Below are 20,488 nucleotides of genomic sequence, written 5' to 3'. Positions count from 1 at the left end.
TCTTAATATGAACCATCTTATTTATGAGGAATTGATTATTATGTTAGATTTAACAGATTGACTTTGCTGGACGACGATTTACTATAAGAGGAGGCAACCCAACAGGTTGGTGATAACGGCAGCAGACCAGTCAGGGCCACAATAACTGAGGGACCTATGCAGGTTGCGGGTAACCTGTGGTTACCCACCTGAGGGACCCACACAGGTTGCGGGTAACCTGCGGTCAGGGGACCCACAAAGGCTGCGGTCTGCTGGAGACTGGCTTGTTGGAACCAGGTATTGGACTCTGGATTTGAGAGAGTGCTGAGGGCAAGGAGGGCTCTCGAAGGGCCTTGGGTGCTGAAGCCTGCCTGATTGTGTCGGAAGGTTTGGGCCTGGAGCTCAGGCTGCCAATGGATCGAACAGGAGCCTGTGGAGAGGGGGTACTGGAGGTGAATCAATGGACTTTTGGTGTCTCTGAAGGGACACTCTTTTGCTTCTCTTGCTCTCTTACTGTGAGGGGTGCCAGGTGGCATTAAAGGTGGCTCTTTGCGTTATAGCAGGCAGGCATCAATTTCATGTAACGTTACATGTTCTGTACTCTTAAAGGACAACAAAGGAATCTTGAATCTTGAAAAGCTGGACTTTTATGTGTCTTTTGCCATTCTAATTTTCTTAATTTGTTCCTTTCTGTTTTTTCCCCTTTCCCTGGTTGACCTTTTTGCTTCTGTTTCTCGCTTTAGATCCTACTCAAAACAATTTTTTGGCAACAATTTGCCATGATATCTTCCTGATGGCTGATATAATTTTTTGTTGTTGTTGGGCATTGTTCATGTTTGACAGTTTAAAGGACTATGCAAGTGATTGATAATGTTGTTTTTAATTTATTTTAAAAAGGAGCAGTTTTTAATATATTGATTTGCCTTCAGTTTAGATCCAGTTGTAAAGTCAAATACACATTTTGAAGAAGTAATTGCAAATGTTTCCAGCAATTTCTAATACAGGGTGATACTTCACAATATATCTGACTCTATACCTGTTCAATTCATTCACAGTTTATTTAAGTCATTAATGTTAAGGGACTTGGCTTTTGTATCACTGATGCAAACAGAGAAGATTGAGGGCTTGGTTCCTGCAGCACAGAGATTTGCTGAAGGTGGGATGGTGTCAAAAGCACTCACTGCAGAAGATTTCAGGAGTTGATTCTCAAACTTCGACTGGAGATTCTCGAGGGGCAGCATCTGTAATTTGCCCTCAATGTCTGAGGTGTCCTGAGTTCGCTTTATTATCAACACCAGGTTCAAAAGAAACATTTCCCTTACTGTCTGCAGGGAAGGGGGGGGGGGGTGGGGGGGAACAATGGTTCAACAACAGTCTTGTCAGGTGTTTCTCTTAGATATAGAATGGTTAGAGAGGAGAATTTCTTATCAGTCAGAACATTGAGGGGAAAAACCATTATTTCTTTCGAGAGAAATCCAGATTTGTACATGAAAGTGTAATAGCAGAATACTCAGTTATACAAATTGAAGTGCAAGGAAGGTTTGCTTGGAATATAAACTCAAGCCGCTTATGTCATATTAGTTTTAAAAAATGTTGCAATAACATCCACAAACATTTTTTTTTCAAATAAAAGAAGGAATTATATTCATTTGGCAAGACACAATAGTCTGCAGATACTGTGGATGAAGCAAAAACATTTAGCTTTCCACTCCCTTCCCACTCTATTCACAGAGCCATCCCTTCTCCCTCTGCTCGCTGCTGTGCTCTCCCTCCCTTATCCACTTACTACCTCCTGCATTTGTGACGGTGCTTCTCCCCCCCACCCGCCATTTTATTCAGACACCTGCAGACCACGTTCATTTTGAAGGGTGGGAGGAAACCTGAGAACCCCGAGGAAACCCACACTGACATGGGGAAAAGATACAAGCTCCTTTCAGACCGAGCCAGATTTGAACCCTAGTCAATGGTCTTGTGACAGCATTAGACAAACCATTACTGTTGTAGTGTGAGCTGTTTTTAAAGTGAGGCTGGGAGGGGTTTACTTCCTTTACTTCCTATGTGTCTTGTGTATAGCTTGAAGACCATGCTGTGGGCAGTGGGGAAACAACAGAGGAAGAAGTGTGTGTGTGTGTGTGTGTGTGTGTGTGTGTGTGTGTGTGTGTGTGTGTGTGTGTGTGTGTGTGTGTGTGTGTGTGTGTGTGTGTGGGTGGGGCTTTGTGGTTACCACAGCTGTGCTAATTACATTCCTGCAGCATGGTAAAGGCCCTTCGGCCCAACTTTCCCACACCAACCAAAATATCCCTCCCATATTCATCCTGCCTGCCTGTGATAGAAATGTTGAGGCCATAAATAGTGTCATACGCAGTCAGAGGGGCAACGTAATATCTTCAAGCATACCCTAATCATGAACCTGACCCTAATCCTTCCCTTGAGCACCACTGAAAGGCATTGGCTGAGGAGAGGGATACCAGAATGGAAGTAAGATGGACCATTAATGCAACAGTCCCCTGGGACTCAGTTGTAGACTGAGCTGCTCTGAAAATGAATGTCCATGTTGTATTTAGCCTCCTTGATGCAGAGAAGAATTAAGTTAGTGATAGAATATATTCTTTTGATTATTTACTGTTCCTTTAAAGTTGAACAGAGTGCCAGGAATAAAACAGCACCATTTTGGTCTTTAATAATATTCCAAACAATTCAGGGGAGAAGGCCATTTTGGAAAGAAGGTCTGTCAAAAATATCATCAAGATGAACTTTCAAGCTGAACAATGAAAGCCACGTGTGAGATGGCCAGATGGTGAAGGCAGTTGCAGTCATAAAGCATGAGATTAAAATTTGTAGGTTTTATCCTTATCACCTGGAAACTGAGAGCTGACACATAATTGAAACACAATTCAGTCTTTGTTATTTTTTCCCATTCAGGTGGAAGTGTGGGTTTGGGGGTTTTATGAATCAGAAAGTTCTATTTGCTTGGATTGCGGGGTTTTGAATGGAGATGATGGAGGAGGGGAGGAATCTTTGGCATTAATCTGGATATCAACAAATTGCAGACACTTGCTATCTATTGTGACAGCAATGATTAAAACAGAAGATAGCTAAACCCAGATCTGAATTGCAGTGATATGTTCAAGTGGAGAGCATTATGCTGTGCTACCTCCTGAAATAAATTGGGGTCTTCTTCGGTAATTTACTGGTGGCTGTGTTTACATAAATTAGCTACTTGCATTTGCAAAACATTTAACCTGAACAGTGCCAGAAAACAATTAGGAAGCAGGATAATTCACTGTGAGCTCTGTGTTCAAAGCAGTACTCACGTCACCAGTGTTTTACCTATCAAGAGATTTTGTTATTAACTTACTAGCTACCTCACAGTGAAAAAACAACAACTAATGCTGAACTGTGAGAACTGTGAAAGGAGAATTGATGGTGGACACTTTGAGGGATAATGACTTTCTTTTAACAGTGACATCGTTGGTGCTGATGAAAGATTGATGCAAATCAAATGCCTCTCCTTTTTCTTCCTTTTGGCTTCCATGGCGCACAGTTTCTTTTTCTGAAGTGCAGATAAATGTACAGTGGGTACAGAGTGAGGAAGGTGGGGCGGGGAGGGGGGGGGGGTAGGGGGATTGGTTGTTGCTCACCTAGTAGTTTCTTTATACCACATTGAACTCAGAGTTTGCCCAAAAGGACATAATGGCTTCTCTCCATTGCTGTGTGGCCAAAGCAGTTCTGAATGTGTCCTAAACATTTACATTTAAATTTTTTAATTCAAAATTTATTTTTTCATATTTTGAAAAATTAAAATGCAGTAAAAATTCAACTGTGTCAGTGGAAAGAGAAACTGTTTCATAGAGTGGTCATTCCAAAAGGAGGACATGGACTTTGTTTAATATATATATTTTAAACACACACACACACACACACACACACACACACACACACACACAGTGTTTCAAAAAAAGTTTTTATAAGATTTAAATGGTATTGAAAAAAAGTGTATAGTAACTTATGACCATGTCCTCCTTTTGGAATGGCTACCCTATGGCCAAGACCTTTCGTCAGAACTGAATATGCAAATTTGTAGCCAGTATCCAACTTGCCTCTTCTCTATAAAGCTGCGATTACATTAGTTCTGCATCTGAAGCAGCAGGCTGGTAGTTCAAAAAGCTTTCTGTGCCTTGAATACAAATGTCTAAGGTGATCCTCCAATGCAATACTAAGGACATTCTCCACTGTTCAAATTGCTGCATTTTTCGATGAAATATTGTGGGAAGTCCTGTCGGCTTTCTAAGATAAGAGTATTTCATCCAGAGTTTGTTTTCAAGGAGGTTGGAATCCCTCTTTACCCTTACTCTTTACCTCATGGTCACAGATTATTTAGCGAATATCGCATTGCCAGTGTGCGAATTTGGTGCATGCAAATTATCCATTCCCCTCTTCCATTACAAAAATGATCATACTTCAAACCACCAGCTGTGAAATGCTTTTGGAAGTGAGAAGCAAATGTTTCATTTTTATTAAAATTATAAGATAATACTAATCCTTTTTTTATTGTTCATCCCCCCATGGCCTTCAAATGTTTCCAGCATTTATGCAATTAATTTCTGAAGATTAATCTGAGTCGGCTTTCTTCATACTCTGAGGCAGCGCATTTCAGATCTCGACAACAGCTGTAACTGAAGCTGCCAGGTTTCTTCTGTCAGTGATTTCTGTAAAAGGCTGCCAATTCATAATGCCAGCTTGAAGGGTGAGCAACAAGATGAAAATCTACCTCAGCAGATCAAAAGTAAAACCAAAAACAACAACAAAAAAATGTTTTGTGATAGATCTGAAGGAAATCTACAGATTCTGCACTTTATGCCTCAATGCCAAGCAAGATTGCACCATCCGTCAGAAAGCAGTCATAGCAGCTTGGAAGTGTGATATATGACACAATTTTAATGTATTGATATACGGTGCATTACTGTATAATGTCCAAGAGTATATGCAAGCCTTGTGCTTTATGATTTTAAGATGTGAAGGCTCATTTAGTACAATATTCTCTCTAGGTTGTGGGTTCAAATCCCATTTCAGGAACTTGATCATAAATCCTAGGCAAGGGCATCCAATGAGGACTGCTAGCAAAACAAACGAAGCCAGTTCACAGGAAGATCAGGAGATGGCTGGTGGTGTGGGGGGTGGGGTGGTGGTGGGGGGGGGGGAATGCTTTGAGACCACAGACTAGAGCTGTTTCATGTCAACGAGTGCACAAGCTCAGTGATTGGCTAATTAGCAAGTGCACCTAGGATGTCCAGGAGATCAAATGCAACACGACCGGAGCTGACACAAAGGTCCTCACACTTCTCAGAGCTCAAGATGCAGCCTTCGGGACAGGAGGCAAGTTGGCACTGCAGCCAGCTCTGAACTCTCTTGTGCAATCTGGAATGCAAAGCATGGGTAAGCACAAAGAATAACTGATCATTAGAAAACCTTGTGAATCAATGACATTGTTGCCTCCCTCTTGGTCAGACTGAACATCTTCTACGCACGGTTCGACAAGAAGCATAGGATCCTTGTATAGCTCCAGCTCTAGTGAGGAGAGTCCTATCCAAGGTGAAACCAAACATGGCAGCAGGACCAGACAACATACCAATTGGGTACTAAAGGACTGTGCAGACGAACTGACAGAGATCCTTTTAGACATGCTCAACATGTCATTACAGCAATCTATCTTCCCCATAAGTTTCAAGGCAGCCATCACCAAAGAAGGTGACAGTAGAGGGCTTCAGCAACTACTGCCCAATGGCATTGACCTCCATCATTATAAAATGCTTCGACCATCTGATGATGGTCATATCAAACTGTGCCTCCTAGAGGCACTGGACTCATTTCAATTTGCCTACAGATGGAACTGTTCCACTGAAAATGCTACAGCCTTGTTCTTCCATTCAGTCCTGACCCACCTGGAGAACAATACCTCATATTGCCAGGCTGCTGTTCATTGACTTCAGCTTGGCGTTTATTACAATCATATCTCAGAGGCTGGTGGAGAAGCTGTCTTCACTGGGGCTCAACACCCCCTCCCTACCCCCCGTAACTGGATTCTGGACTTTCAGTTGGAAAGACCAACGTCTGTATGAGTTGGCAACAGAACATTGAGCACAATCTCACTGATGCCCCTCAGGGCTGGGTCCTCACCCTGCTCCTGTTCATGTCACTGACCCACAACTGCAATGACAGGAACAGTTTCAACAGATCCATCAAGGGTGCAGATGACACCACAGCCTTATCAGCAACAATGGTGAGTTGCAAGATCAAAAGAGGAGAAAATTCTCAAGAAATGGTGCATGAATTGGCAACCTGATCTCAATGTGTACAAGGGAAAGATTGGTTGGTGCTCTCCAACTCAGTAGTGGAGATGGTGGAAAGCACCAACTTCCTCGGAGTCAACTTAAATGACCAGTCCTGGTCACACAGTATCTCCTCGCTTGTCAGGAAGGTGCATCAGCAAACTGCACTTCCTTAAAAGGAAAGGCTACTGGTGACTTTCTACAGGAACACTATTGAGAATGTCCTGGTGCCTGTATCACACTGTGGTGAGGTTGATATGGAGCATTGGATTGAAGGTCAATCCACAGGACCATAAAAGTAGCAAAGCGAATCACTGGGGTTTCCTTCACTCCCCATCCATGTGATTTACCAGCATTGCTGTTTTAAAAGAGCTCATCAATCTGTAAGGATGGCTACCAACCTGCACACAGCATCTTTCAGCTATTCCCGTCAGGAGTATGAGGCCAGGCTGAGGAACTGCTTTCCCACAGGCAGTGAGACAGCTGAATGACCGTTGAACTGCTTAAACAACTCTCGGAGACACTACTATTTATATATAATATTTATTTTAATATATGTATATAAGAATTTTGCATATGTATAGTTTGACTGTATGAATGTTATGTCTCATTGTGTGTGCATTATTTCCACCATGGACTGGAGAACACTGTTTCATTGGATTGTATTGGGATAATCCCATGGTAAATAAACTTGGGTGTGCGGCACTCCTGAAAAGTTTGCCTGTCCATTGAGATTCTAAGGCAAGTTTGTACAAATGCTCGGTGCAGTATTTCAAAGAAGAACTAGGTTTAAATCACCCAGTGGTTTTGAGTGACTTTCATCTCTCATTTCGCAACACATTTTCTGATAATTATCACAGAGCTGTCTGATAGATCAGCAAATACACTTTGTCTTACAATGCAAGATTGACTGTGCTTTCCAAGTCACCTCTTTGGTTGTAAAGCTCTTTGAAAATTTCCTGAGGTTGTGGCAGCTGCTGTATAAAAGCAAGGCTTTCTTTCCAAAGGATTTGTTTGATGGAAGAATGTTGCTGTCCACCAAATCATGCCACAGACTCTTTTCGGTCCCATTGAAGAGAGAGAAGGCCAAAGGTCTCAGCTCTCATCCAAAAGCAATGCCTTCAAAATTCTAGCGTTCCTGTGCTACCCTGGATCAGGAGATTGACATGTTGTGCACTCTACAAATGAGAAGGTAGTAGTTTCAAGCACTGCAACATAAACACAAGCACCCAACCTGGAGGGGCATTTCCATGTAGTGACAGAGCTCAGAACTTATTGGAAGCACCAGCATAATGTTAGGAATACACAAGGTTAGCTGAGTTGGCTTTGAGATGTTCACATGGCATGTAATGCACTCAATAAATCCTCCTTTTTTATTTTTGCAAAAATCTGTATGTTAATTATCAGAAAATGTAATGCATGTCCAGTCTGTGTTTATTTTAACATAAAACCATAAGATCATAAGACATAGGAGCTGAAATAGGCTATTCAGCCCATCGAGTCTGCCCTGCTATTTAATCATGAGCTGACCCATTTTTTAACCACTCAGCCCCAATGCCCGGCCTTCTCCACATAACTTTTGATGCCTTGGTTAATCAAAATCCTATCAATCTCTGCCTTAAATATACCCTCCACAACCACATGTGGCAACACATTCCACAGATTTACCACCCTCTGGCTGAAGAAGATCCTCTGCATCTCTGTTCGAAGTGGACGCCCTTCGATGCTGAAGTTGTGTCCTCTTGTCGTAAACTCTCACAGCATGGGAAACAACCTTTCTACAGCTATTCTGTCTATGCCTTTTGAAATGTTTCAGTGAGATCCCCACCCCCCCCCTCATTCTCCTACATTCTGTCAAGTATAGACCAAGAGCTCCTCATATAATAACCATTTCATTCCCAGAATCATCCTAGTGAACATCCTTTGAGCCTTTTCCAATATCAACACATCCTGTCTTAAATGAGGAGCCCAAATCTGCTCACAATACTCCAAGTGAGGTCTCACCAGGGCCTTATAAAACCTCAACATCATATCCCTAACCTTATATTTTATTCCTCTTACAGGAATGCCAGCCTTGCATTCATTTTCTTCACCACCTACTCAACCTCCAAGTTCACCTTTAGGCTCGCCTGCACGAAGACTCCCTTTGCATCACAAGCATTCATTTTCCAACACAAACTCTTGACCACAGCTGTGGTCATTACTGGGAAATTCTCTTCAGAAGGGGAAAAAAATAATTCAGACTTAGGACTAATGGTTACAAATTAAATGTTTTAAAAACAAATTTTTTAAAATGGCAGCAACAAATTGCCAACAAAAACAAAATGATTTTCATTCGATTAAAACTATTCATCGAATTCATATTAAGAGAAGGAAGGCTCCAAATAGGCATAAATCATTACAGTCAAAACAAATATACAATCTATTCAAAGTGTGCCCAGAAATAAATAAAAATCCTCACTCAGACATAAATCACCCTTTGATGTATAATTGTCCTCTACTGATATAACCTATTAAAATCCCTGCTGAAATGCATTTTTGAGTTAAATCCTTTCATTTGTTACTACCAATATAGCACTGAATTTACACTGAATGAATTAACAAATTGGCAATCCAATATCAAGGTGTAATGTGGAGGATCATGTGTATCACGTGACCCTACCAGCAGATTCCTAGTCAGAAGTTACCACACCTGCTAATCAAGCCCCACCCTTATGTTAGCACAAACTTCTTGGTGCCTTTAATTACCTAATCAATATCTGGGCTGGACTCTCCAGCTGATGGGACTATAAAGCCCATCACAAATAATCTTTTGGTCTCTTCTTCTTCCCCTGGGATGAACCCTACCTCCACTCCAGGTTGTGAGCCATGGGCAGTGCTGGAGAGTCATTGGTAAGGTGTGCGCTGTCAAAAGGTTGGGAGCTGTGGTATTGTGTTTCTAGAAATTGTGTTTAGTTTCTTTAAGAGCTGTGCCAACACTATACTAAGGGGTGGTGGGCATCGTATTTTATTACTTGATTGTAAAGCTATTTCTTTGTGAGTATCAAGTAGTTACTAGATCAGATGTGAGTGTGTCATACAATGTCAGAAATGTGTTCATGTGTGTGTGTCTGTCTTTTATCACTGTGGGAACTTCCCCTCGCATGTAAATAAAGATCACTGTTTAACTCACCTGTATTCAAGCTCGCTGCTTATGGGACCCATCAAACCTGACTTTCCACGCAGAACAAATGGGCCAATGCTCATCCCTTCAATGTTGTGAGTGAATTAATCTAATTATCCATCATGTCCTCTGCTCCTGCCAGCACCATGTTTTTGTGTTTGGCAAGAATCCATGGAGTTGGGAGTAGGCCTTTTTACACAATTTAGACATCCCTTTCTGTGATGTTGATTTGGCAATAGTTTCAAATGGCTTGATTATTTATCATTGCAACTCACCCAAAAAAACCCACCACAGTTTGCATCATGGTGTCTCCTGCTTTTTTTTCTTCCTGTTTCCTTCAGTTTTTTTTTTCCTTCCAGCACTTGCTGTTACACTGGATGATATTTTTTTCAAAAGGCTTGGCTCCTGACAAAAAAAATTATGATAGACAACTTCAAGCTGAACACAGATGACTTCAGATTTGCTGCATCACGTAGGAAGTTGGAGAAACATTAAATTAACTTTTATTGAATTTAGCAGGTTTAATCGCATCTTGATGCTGACACATTGAGTTAGTTCAACTGACCTAAAAATATTTTGCCGCTGATTTTCATTTATACCCAGCATCTGGTGCCTCTTGTGTCAGTAACCAACAATAGTCGGCCAAGACTGGTGGATTCCAGTTGCCCCTGATACCACTTTTCCATGGTCGCCCTGGTGAGATCCTTTCATCATGCTCGCCACTGACTGCACTGAGATCAACAGGGACGAAATCCAAGTTCTAATGCAGAAAATTAATTTTCAATGAAACGTTGCCCTTCATGGTTTTGTAGGCTTGAAGTAGACTTAACATATGACAGGAAATCACAAAAGTAGGTTATATCTAAATAAAGGGTATGCGATATGAATATTTTAAGGTGATTTTCATGATCAGCTGCCCAGAATCCATAAAATACACCCAAAAGTGTTCAGGAAGCAAAATTTTCATTGTCCAGTGTTATCAGACACTTGAATGGGCCTCTTGGTAAAATATGTCGTTTCTGCACTGTCGTTTCCTCTATATTCTCCACTGTCATGTTAATACTATTGCTGCCTGTGTTTATTTACCCTGCACTTTTTCTATTTCATTACCTGTATGGGTTGATTTGCCTGGAGATCACGCAAAGCAAAGTTTTTTTTAACTGTATCTTGGAACATGTGACAGTAAATATTCAAGAAGATAAGCAATCCTATATGCCAAAATCAGATGATATATGACTGAAAATATTGCAAAATTCTAAAAAAAATTGAACCATCATATTGCATAATCATTGTTTATGTATAGATCCCATGCCATAGTGGAAATTTGATAAGGCAGTAAAAGTTTATTCAATACTAATAAAAAAAATGAAATTTGGCTTTCACACCAGAATTCAAAAAGCCCTCATATCCACAGGACCAGAATAGGTGCGGCAAATTACTCGACAGTTCATTATGGGAGATGACATCATTGTTAATGGAATGTCACTGAATAGTCTCCTTCACTGCTGAAGCAATGAAACCAATGCAATCCAGTTGTTCTTCTCCCTGAACTAAAGCCATCAAAAATATAAACAGAGTGAACTCTTCAGATTAATATTTGCTTTTCAGAATCTTGATCTGAAGTGACTTGAAATTCTTTCTCTTTCCACCAATGCTGCCTGACCTGTTGGATGTTTCCAGCATTTGCTGTTCAGATTTCCATCCTTAAAAGATTTTTGATTTTCAAGAATTGTTCCAGTGTAGGGGAGAGACCAGTAGAAGATGACTAGCTGCAAATGAAGATTTGCTAATTGCCTCAGTTAGCACATTGACAATTACTGGAGTGACTAACACCAACACTGTTAGTCTTGATATGGACAGCCACCTTAATTGACATTTTACACTCCACAGAGATGATCGAAATGATTTAGATAAGCACTCCATTTTATAATTGTAGTAACTTTATATCATCATAGAGAAAAATGGTTAATCTTATTTTTCAGTGATTTTATCTAGTAAGAAAAATGTCAAGTGGTCAGCATCGTTTGGGAAAAATAACCTAAAAAAGCCGTTAACTCTATCCTAGATTACAAGGCTAGTTCGCAGGTCTCAGTCACTGCTTGGGATATTGGACAATCTACTGAAAATTAACAGCAGCCCAAAAAGCCTAAATGAACATGAAAGGTTTCAGTCATTCTGCGAACTGACTGGTCTGAGATAATAAAAGAAAACACTGAATGAACTTGACGAGTCCCTATGACACACCTGACTGGCCAGATAAACTCCATTGATCATGCTAAATGTGCTTCTTTTTCCATCTGATGTTTGAGCTGTTGACATTGTTTCAGTTTGTTAGGTCTTCATAGTTCCCATTCCAATTATCCTTCTAGGAACATAGGAACATAGGAAGTAGGAACAGGAGTAGGCCAAAAATGGCCCATCGAGCCTGCTCCGCCATTCAATAAGATCATGGCTGATCTAATTTATGACCTAACTCCACCTACCTGCCTTCTCCCCATAAATCTCCTATTTTCCTTGCAGTTCCGATGCCTTCTATGTAATTTTCCATTCCTTTATTGCTGTCTTGAGGTCTATTAATCTCTTTTATTAATGCCTGTCTTCCAGACATCTCAATACCTTTTCAAATGACATGTAATTTTATGTTAATAGTTTAAGGTATTATACAGACTTTATATGGAGTGTATGCCATACCTGAAATACATGAATATATTCAAACTGACCCAGCCTTGCCCTCCACTATATTCCCTACTCCAATGCAATTGCTGCACCAACTTTTCACATCAGTTCCTCACAATGACTCACCTTTCTTGTGTTTCCTTGCGGCACAGTCACCCTGTTAAATCTGTGCTAGGGCTCAGTTTTTTTTAAGAAAAGCACAAGAATGCTGGAGGATCTCAGCAGATCTTGCAGCATCCATAGGAGGTAAAGAAAACACCAATGTTTCAGTCCTGAGCACTTCTATAAGGGTAACTTCAGGACTTAAAGGATCGTCGGTTATATCTTTCCCTCCTATGGATGCTGAGACCTGCTGAGTTTCTCCAACATTTTTGTGTTTTTTTTAAACTGAGTCCTAGCACAAACTTAACAGGGTGACTTGTATTCTTACTACAATCACGGCATCTTTTGTGTTTCACTCCATGCTAGAATTCCCATTAAGTGCCCTGCCTACCATTATTTCCCCAGTGGCTACTCTCTTTCAGATACCCATGAATTCTCCACTGATTGTCCTGCCATGTATCTAACACTGGGAGAATTCACATTAGCCAATCAACCTACAAGCAGTTCTCTGAAATTTGGGAGGAAACCAGGGATCCCAAAAGAATCCCAGATGGTCTTAGTGAAGTAACTCCAGTGCAGAGTTGGAAGTCTTGGTGCCAAGACAGTTTCGCAACTGATTCATGTGCATCACCCTTCCATCTTATTCTCCCTCATGACAGTTTCAGGAAAAGAATCCTTCGTGCAACGAGTACTTCAAAAAAACTGCCAGTGATTGAGGTGTAAAGCCAAAACCTGATGTAAAGCAAGAACTGCAGTAAGTGGAGTAAAACAGGAAAGGCTGCAGACACCATGATTGAAATAAAAACACAATGCTGGAAAAACTCGAACAGAGTAATTCATATAGCAAGGATAAAGTTGTATTTCAACTTTTTGGGCTTGAGCTCTTCATCAAAGTTGACACTTCTTATTCTTGCTATATAAAGTAGAGTACACTGTGGAGTTTAACCTGCTTAGTTTCTCCAGCATTGTGTTTCAACTGCAGTAAGTGGACAGTGCATAGTTAGTCAATGAGGCAATCAAGAAAATTCCTTGGAAGGGGAGGTCAGATGTGCCAGGGTTAGGAAGCAAGAACCCCACCCTCCCAGGAAAGTGATTAAAAAGTTCTAAAATACAACCTTGAAGAAAAAAAATCTATCTAAACATTTCAAGAATCTCACCAAAGAGGAACAAACTTGCTGCAGGGTCTTCCAGAGTCCAACGGGCAGTCAAAAGAGGTAGGCACCAGAAGACTGTCGGGTGGAAGAAACCTGGGACTGGAGTTCGATCTGCTCCTCGCGTGAGTAGCTTCCCCTTTGGTTAGAAATCATTTAAAACCGTCATCTTATACACCTATTTAAACATTAAATTAAGATAATGTCATTCCCAAACCCTTGGAAAATAGATTGGTGAAATATAGACTAAATAGGCTTTGTGAAAAAGAGACAATCTACTGATAATGTAAGTAGATTGCTTAGTATAATTGGCACAGAAAAGAGGTGATCTGAGTGTAGCTGTGGCCTTGGATGCAATAAAGCATTTGATAGACTGGAGTGGGACTTGCTATTTAAAGTGCTGAAAAGATTTGGATTAGGCCACATTTTTATAAATTGGATTAATGATGGTAAATGGAGAAGTCTCTGCACTATTCCAGTTGACAAGACCTGGTAGACAAGGATGTCTGCTATCTCTGGCTCTTTTCATTCTAGCTATAGAACCACTTTCTGAAGCAATTTGGAGAGATCCAGACATTAAGAAATTAAAAAAAAAAAAAAAAAAAAAAAAAAAAGAAATTCAAGGTCAACCAGGAGGAATATAAGATAAATTTATTTGCTGATGTATTGATATATTTGACAGAGCCAGTAACTTCGTTACAGAAACTGTACTCGAAAATGGGAAAGTATCGGGTAACAAAATAAATTGGGATAAGAGGAAAATTATGCCACTTACAGAAGGAGATGATATTCAGTGCCACAGAAAAACCAAATTTAAGTGGAATAAAATATTTAGGAATACATACAGATATCAATTTAAAGAATTTATTCAAATTAAATTACTCACCTTTGCTTAAAAAGGTTGAAGAAGACTTGATCACATGGTTGGAAGAGTTAATGATGTCAAATTGAATACATTTCCAAGAGTTCAGTACCTATTTCAAACATTGCCCATTCCATTAACTCATAGCTATATTTTCAGGAGTTAAAAAAAAATGTCAGAAAATTCCTTTGGAAGGGTAAGATGACTAGAGTCTCCATAGAAAAATTAACATGGAAATATGATTTGGGAGGTTTACAGCTCCCAATTTTTAAAAATGATCATTTCTTGTTCCCTTTTTTTGAGGAAGAAGGCAAGCCTGCATGGTTGAACATAGAATTATTTTTTAAAAAAGTAGAAAAGAAAATAACAGAACATTTTATATATAAATGGGAAGCAAAATTAATATGTTGAGAAAGGAGCCCCCTTGTTAAAACAAATAATATTTGGTATGAAATAAATTGAGATTGGAACAACAGGTGGTCTATCTCCTAAAACACCTCTGATTCAAAATAGGCTTATCCCTTTTAAAGTGGGTAATAACATTTTAGAGACTTGGTCTTGTGAAGGGATCAGATATATTGAGAATTGCTATGAGCAGGGACAATTTATGTCATTTGAACAGTTTAAAAAAAAACATGGAATCCTTAGCAACACAATATTCTACCTTTTTCGATTAAGAGCATATGTAAGGAAAAATTGGGGCCAATAATGTTTTTATTAAACTGTAGTGATATGGAGACTGTTTCAAAATGGAAACACAAAGAAATTCACTTTGGCCATGTATTTCTTACTTCAAACAGAAGCCCCTAAACAGGGATTCATAAGTGTAGACAAAGATATGAATCAGACTTAAATGAAAGTATTGATGAGCAAAACTGGACTTATTTATGACAAGTACAATAAATGTATGGTATAGATTAGTATAATACGATTTTTTGCAATAGTTATATCTCTTGCCACAGAAATTAAATAAGTTAAAGTCAGCCTTATTGTATTGATGTTTTAGATGTGGTGAGGAGATAGGAATTTTCTTACATTTGACTTGGTCCAAAGTGATTTAGGAATTTTTTTTGGAACAGATTATGAAATTCCATTTCCACAAAACCAGAATTGTTTTTATGGGAAATGTAATGGGGTTAAGACCAAGATTAAAATTATCTAAATCTCAAGTTGAATTTGTTATAATTGCATTGGCAGTGGCCGGAAAGTGTATTGCAGTTACTTGAAAGTCTAACTCCCATCTTGGTTTGGTATGCTGGAATGCACAAAGGAATCACTGTGTTCCCCTGGGGAAAATTACTTGCAACCTAAGAAATAAGCTTGACATATTTCTGCAAATATGGAGACCATTTTTACAGATCTCAGATGAAAATCTTTAGTTGAGTTTCTTCCAGTCCTCGAGTCCACATTAAGCTTCTCGAAAGAAGACTAGTTAAATAATGAACTGAAATCTGTGAAGTGAACGGCACTTTCCAGCAACCTTTCTTATTTTTTTCCACTCTATCTTTCATTCTTTTTTCCCTTCTCCCACTTTTTGGAGTCTTTAGGGTGGGTGTGGATGGGGAGGGGGGGTAGTGGGAAGGTTGGGGTTACAACCAACATGCAGCAGTATTTGACTTGTATATTTGTATTTTTTAATTTTATATTTGATCACATGTGTGGTCTAAATTGTTTTAAAATAAAATCAAAAAAGAGTAAAATCCTTACAAACAGAATAAAGGTCATGAAGGATTTGAGTCTGGTCAGCTTTATAATGTAATTTTAAAAACCTGAATGAAAGTGGAGAGGATGAAAATCTAGCACCATGATGGGAGGAATGCAAGAACTCAACAAAAGAAAGCAAGAGTCATTTAATCATTGAGAATGAAGTCTGCAGAATAAGTAAAGCCCTGGGAGACTTTAAGCTTCAATATAAGTTTCCCATTTAACTTGAGGGCATACAATTCCATGAGGCATGCAAGGCTATTCCAGCAGGGATTGTTTATTTGAATTAAGGATTAGGACTTGTGGAAAATGATGTACTTTTACACTGGAGGGTGGTAGATAAGAGCATTCTCTAATGTTAGGAATTAAGAATGCTATATTTTTAGATAAATTTGGATACTGGCCATCCCCAGGTTATAAACACTCAACCTATGACATCATTACATGTGAACATACTCACCTCAGAGTATTACGTTGAAAACTTTGGCACATGTTGTTCCAACAAGCAGTAGAGTGTCTGTGTGTGTCTGTGTGTGTCTGTGTGTGTCTGTGTGTGTCTGTGTGTGTCTGTGTGTGTCTGTGTGTGTCTGTGTGTGTCTGTGTGTGTCTGTGTGTGTCTGTGTGTGTCTGTGTGTCTGTGTGTGTGTCTGTGTGTGTGTCTGTGTGTGTGTCTGTGTGTGTGTCTGTGTGTGTGTCTGTGTGTGTGTCTGTGTGTGTGTCTGTGTGTGTGTCTGTGTGTGTGTCTGTGTGTGTGTCTGTGTGTGTGTCTGTGTGTGTGTCTGTGTGTGTGTCTGTGTGTGTGTCTGTGTGTGTGTCTGTGTGTGTGTCTGTGTGTGTGTCTGTGTGTGTGTCTGTGTGTGTGTCAACAGTTGTGCATGCTTTTTATGCCAATGCAATACTGAGTAGGCATGATTACATATTAAGTGTGTTTTGTGTAATTTCTGAATTGCAGATGCACTTATGAAAGGCTATACAAATGAAACTAGTTTGTTATCTAGGAACAGCCTGTATTTCATTGACCCATGATTCTAAACATGGAGGAATGTCAAAGAGAGATCAATATCAATCAGCTATAACAAGGCTCAGATAGGATAGAAAATCACAGAAGTAGCAGATTCGATGCATTTTTAAATTTAGGCATGCAGCACGGTAATGAGGCATTTTGGCCCATGTACACCCAATTAGCCAATACCCCAGTATGTTTTGATCAATGGGAGAAAAATGGAGGCCCCAGAGAAAACCTACACAGGCACAGGCAGAACGTACAAACTCCTGACAGACAATGTGGGATTTGAACCCCGGTTCCGGTCGCTGGCACTGTAAAGGCATTGCACTGACCGCTACACAAAGTATACTGGCCAATAACATAATGCATGTTGATAGAGGACTTGAGAAGAAGCAATGTAGATCATGGAACAGTCCTAAAATGCATACAGCAACCTGGGAGTACATATGCACAAGACTGCAGGATATATTGAACAAGTATATAGGAACTTGCCTTTTGTCATATTAAAAGATTTATTTAATATGGAAAGAGGCCCTTTAGCTTGAATGGTGCATGCTATCCAAGGTGCCTACCTGAGCAAGAGCCATTTGCTTGCTTTTTTCCCCCCATATTCTTCTAATGTAACTGTCTCGATGAAGGGTTCAAACCCGAAACATCAACTATTTATTTTTTCCGACTGATGCTGCTTGATTGCTGTGTTTCCCCAGTGATGTTCATCTGTAGTTTTTCATTGTAATCCTGCAACCACAAGGTCCATGCCCATGACAGTCGCACTTGCACTGGCAGCGACCGGGGGGGGGGGAAGATTGCCGACTCTGCAGGAGCAGTGGACTGGCGCAGGACACCAGAAGAGGGGCAAAACACTGCCTATTGAGAGAAAGCATGGGAGACAACCCTATAGGGCAGTGATCAAAGCAGCAGATCAGTCGTGGCCTCAGTGGCTGAAAGACTCACACAGGCTGAGGGATGCAAGAGAATGGCTGATCAGAATGGGGATTCAAGAGGCTGTTGAGGGTAAGAAGTGCTCCCAAAAGGCCTCAGGTGCTGAAGCCGCCTTGATTATATTGGAGATTTTGGTATGGAGTTCAGGTTGCCAATGGATAGAACAGGAGTCTGTGCAGCAGAAGAGGCTAAGGGAGGGCTGGAGGTGAATGCATGTGCACTGAAAGATTCTAAAGGGACTTTCTTTTGCTTCTCTTTCTTGTCTGTAAGAGGAAGCAGATGATACTAATGATGACTTAGTCTGCCTGATGACAAACTAAAGGAAATTTTGTGTAATAGTGTATTACATTTTTGTTTTATTACGACAATAAAAGAATATAGAAATCTTGTATCTGCATAAATACTTTCAATGTCACCATCTCTGCCACTTCCTCGAGACACTGGTTTAGAAGGTTTGTTCCTCAGATCCCCAGATCCCCTATCTGATTTTTGTCCCTTCACTTAAAGCTGTGCCCTCTCGATTTAGAACTCCCTACCCTGGGACAAAGACAGTGGCCATGCACTTATCAGTGCCCCTCAAGATGCTATAAACCACTTTATGGCCACCTCTAAGCCTCTTTTCCTCTGGAAAACATAATCTATCTTGAATGCATCATGTAAAAGTGATATTGAATCAATTTATAGTGTTCACTGGCGATCCAGATTAGCATTATTTCATTTTATTGAAAGGTATTTTCTTCAGAAAATCATCATTGTATCAGTCATTGTATCAAATTCTCTGAGTACATCAGCCAATAACACTCATGAGAAAGAGACTATGTGACATTTTACGTCTGTGGGTGTGTTTATGGGGAGTCTGTTGGTGTGTAAGTATCTTCTCATCTCTTCAGTGATCTGCCTTGCCCTGATCTCAGAAATATAATAATGTCATAAGGAAGAACAGAAACAGATAAACCACAGGGATTAAGTTAGCTCTGATGATCATTAAGGTTGGAACTAAGACCTGGTGTGGAAGTAGGGTGTGTGAGGACAGTCGGGCTGTATTGTCACATTTAGGTGGTATGAGCCCAGAGGACCATAAAGCCCAGCAGCTATAGATATTCACCAAGACAAATAGTTACTTCAACAAAAGTTGCTTTGAATTATCTTTAAACCTGAAAACAGAATCACACTTTAACTTATCTCCATTAACTTTACTAACCTAACAACCTCCTTCTAATTCAAAGCACACATGTGTGTGTAAGTTCAGAAAAGTTATTTGATTCACAGTCCAATCTCGCTTCTCATTCCTCCAAGTTCACTGGTTGCAGGCAATTCTTGTACTGTGCACAGAATTTGACATTTATGAAGTTCACCAGGCTTTGATGCTTGAAAGGTAAATGGTTGCCACTCAGGAAGGTTCTTGTCGGTTTTCAGAGAGGGATTTGTTGTCCGTGGACACAAAATAATTCCTTTTAATCAGTGTCTTGCTGACAAAACTTGCCCCATCAGGGTTTTCCAGATGATAACCTCTTTCTTTCAGGTCATCACAGAGTTCCTTTTTGTTTCTCTTATTTCAAGTGAAACATTAGGCAGCCAGTCCTCTCCTCTTGTATGAACCACAAGGGCTTTGACCAGGCTGAACTAAGCACTCACAACCCATCTTCCAAATAGGGTTTTCCACAAGCTTGTCAGCTTGTCCTGTTCCAGTCCCAGCTGTTGCTGCTGACTGTAAAAATGCAGAACTGATCTCCCTCCTCTCGCTCGCTGAGAAAACCCTTTTTGACTCTGCTTGCAAAATCACTTGACCCTCTTAGAACAGCTATCAGTAATCCCAGACAGCCTGTGGCTCCGAACTACTACTCCGATCTCTTTCATCTGTTGCTTTTCAAAACAACAATCCATTAGTGAAGTCTCTTGGGCACTCCTCAAAGGTTTTGCAAACGTTCCCTGTCTGGCTGGAGCAGAACTCCAGTATTTTAAATGAGATCTGTTTTGAAGTGTTTGTAATGACCTACTCTTAAAAGTAACCTGCCCCAATTAATCTCCCAAAAACATATCTATATACAATACAAACACAATGTAATCTGTCACTGTGCCAAGATAAAACTTAGAAATGAGTGCTGTATAACAAAGGTTGAAATGTAATCATCAGTGAAAGTTTAAGTTCAGGTTTATTCTTAGATTATACATAGTACAGTGAGAAAGGTGTTTCGTGAGCAGTTCTACAAGTCGGCATGCAAAAATACGAAGAAGGACAAGAGCACATTAACAATGTGCAGTGAAACCATGAAAAGATCAATTAAGACACAACTAGGGCAGCATGAGATGTGAGGTTCATTCAGGAGCCTGATTGCAGCAGGAAGGAAACTGTCTTTTGAACTGTAAGATTTTGTTCCTAATATTCAATGATTAGGGTTTTGAATATTATCTAATTAAAGGAATATAAAAGAAACTAAAGTACAATAAATTAAGAAAAACATGCTTAAACTTGTACTACAGAAAATCTAACCAGGGAGGCATGTAGTGGTTAGCACAATGTCTTTACAGTGCCAGCAATTGGGACTTGAGTTCAAATCCCGCACAGTCTCTAAT

The 20,488-nt window shown here is 40.0% G+C and overlaps 2 long non-coding RNA genes across 4 annotated transcripts in view; one reads left to right on the top strand and one right to left on the bottom strand.

The window, feature by feature from the left end:
• The window catches only part of LOC138743164 (uncharacterized), a 28,601-nt gene extending 14,198 nt beyond the window's left edge, over positions 1-14,403 (bottom strand). Inside the window, exons 1-3 of the long non-coding RNA XR_011344682.1 lie at positions 14,287-14,403; positions 13,407-13,539; positions 9,747-9,876 (exon numbers count right to left, since the gene is read on the bottom strand). This is a non-coding gene — a long non-coding RNA (uncharacterized lncRNA). The remainder of the gene's footprint in view (positions 1-9,746; positions 9,877-13,406; positions 13,540-14,286) is intronic.
• LOC138743163 (uncharacterized) overlaps positions 9,025-20,488 on the top strand; it is a 42,336-nt gene continuing 30,872 nt past the window's right edge. For all 3 annotated transcript variants that reach the window (XR_011344681.1, XR_011344679.1, XR_011344680.1), the window contains exon 1: positions 9,025-9,200. This is a non-coding gene — a long non-coding RNA (uncharacterized lncRNA). The remainder of the gene's footprint in view (positions 9,201-20,488) is intronic.

The sequence above is a fragment of the Narcine bancroftii genome, chromosome 9 (assembly GCF_036971445.1).
Source record: "Narcine bancroftii isolate sNarBan1 chromosome 9, sNarBan1.hap1, whole genome shotgun sequence".
NCBI classification, from domain to species: Eukaryota; Metazoa; Chordata; class Chondrichthyes; order Torpediniformes; family Narcinidae; genus Narcine; species Narcine bancroftii.
Note: the sequence above shows the minus strand (reverse complement) of the source record. Positions and strands in the feature narration are given on the sequence as shown.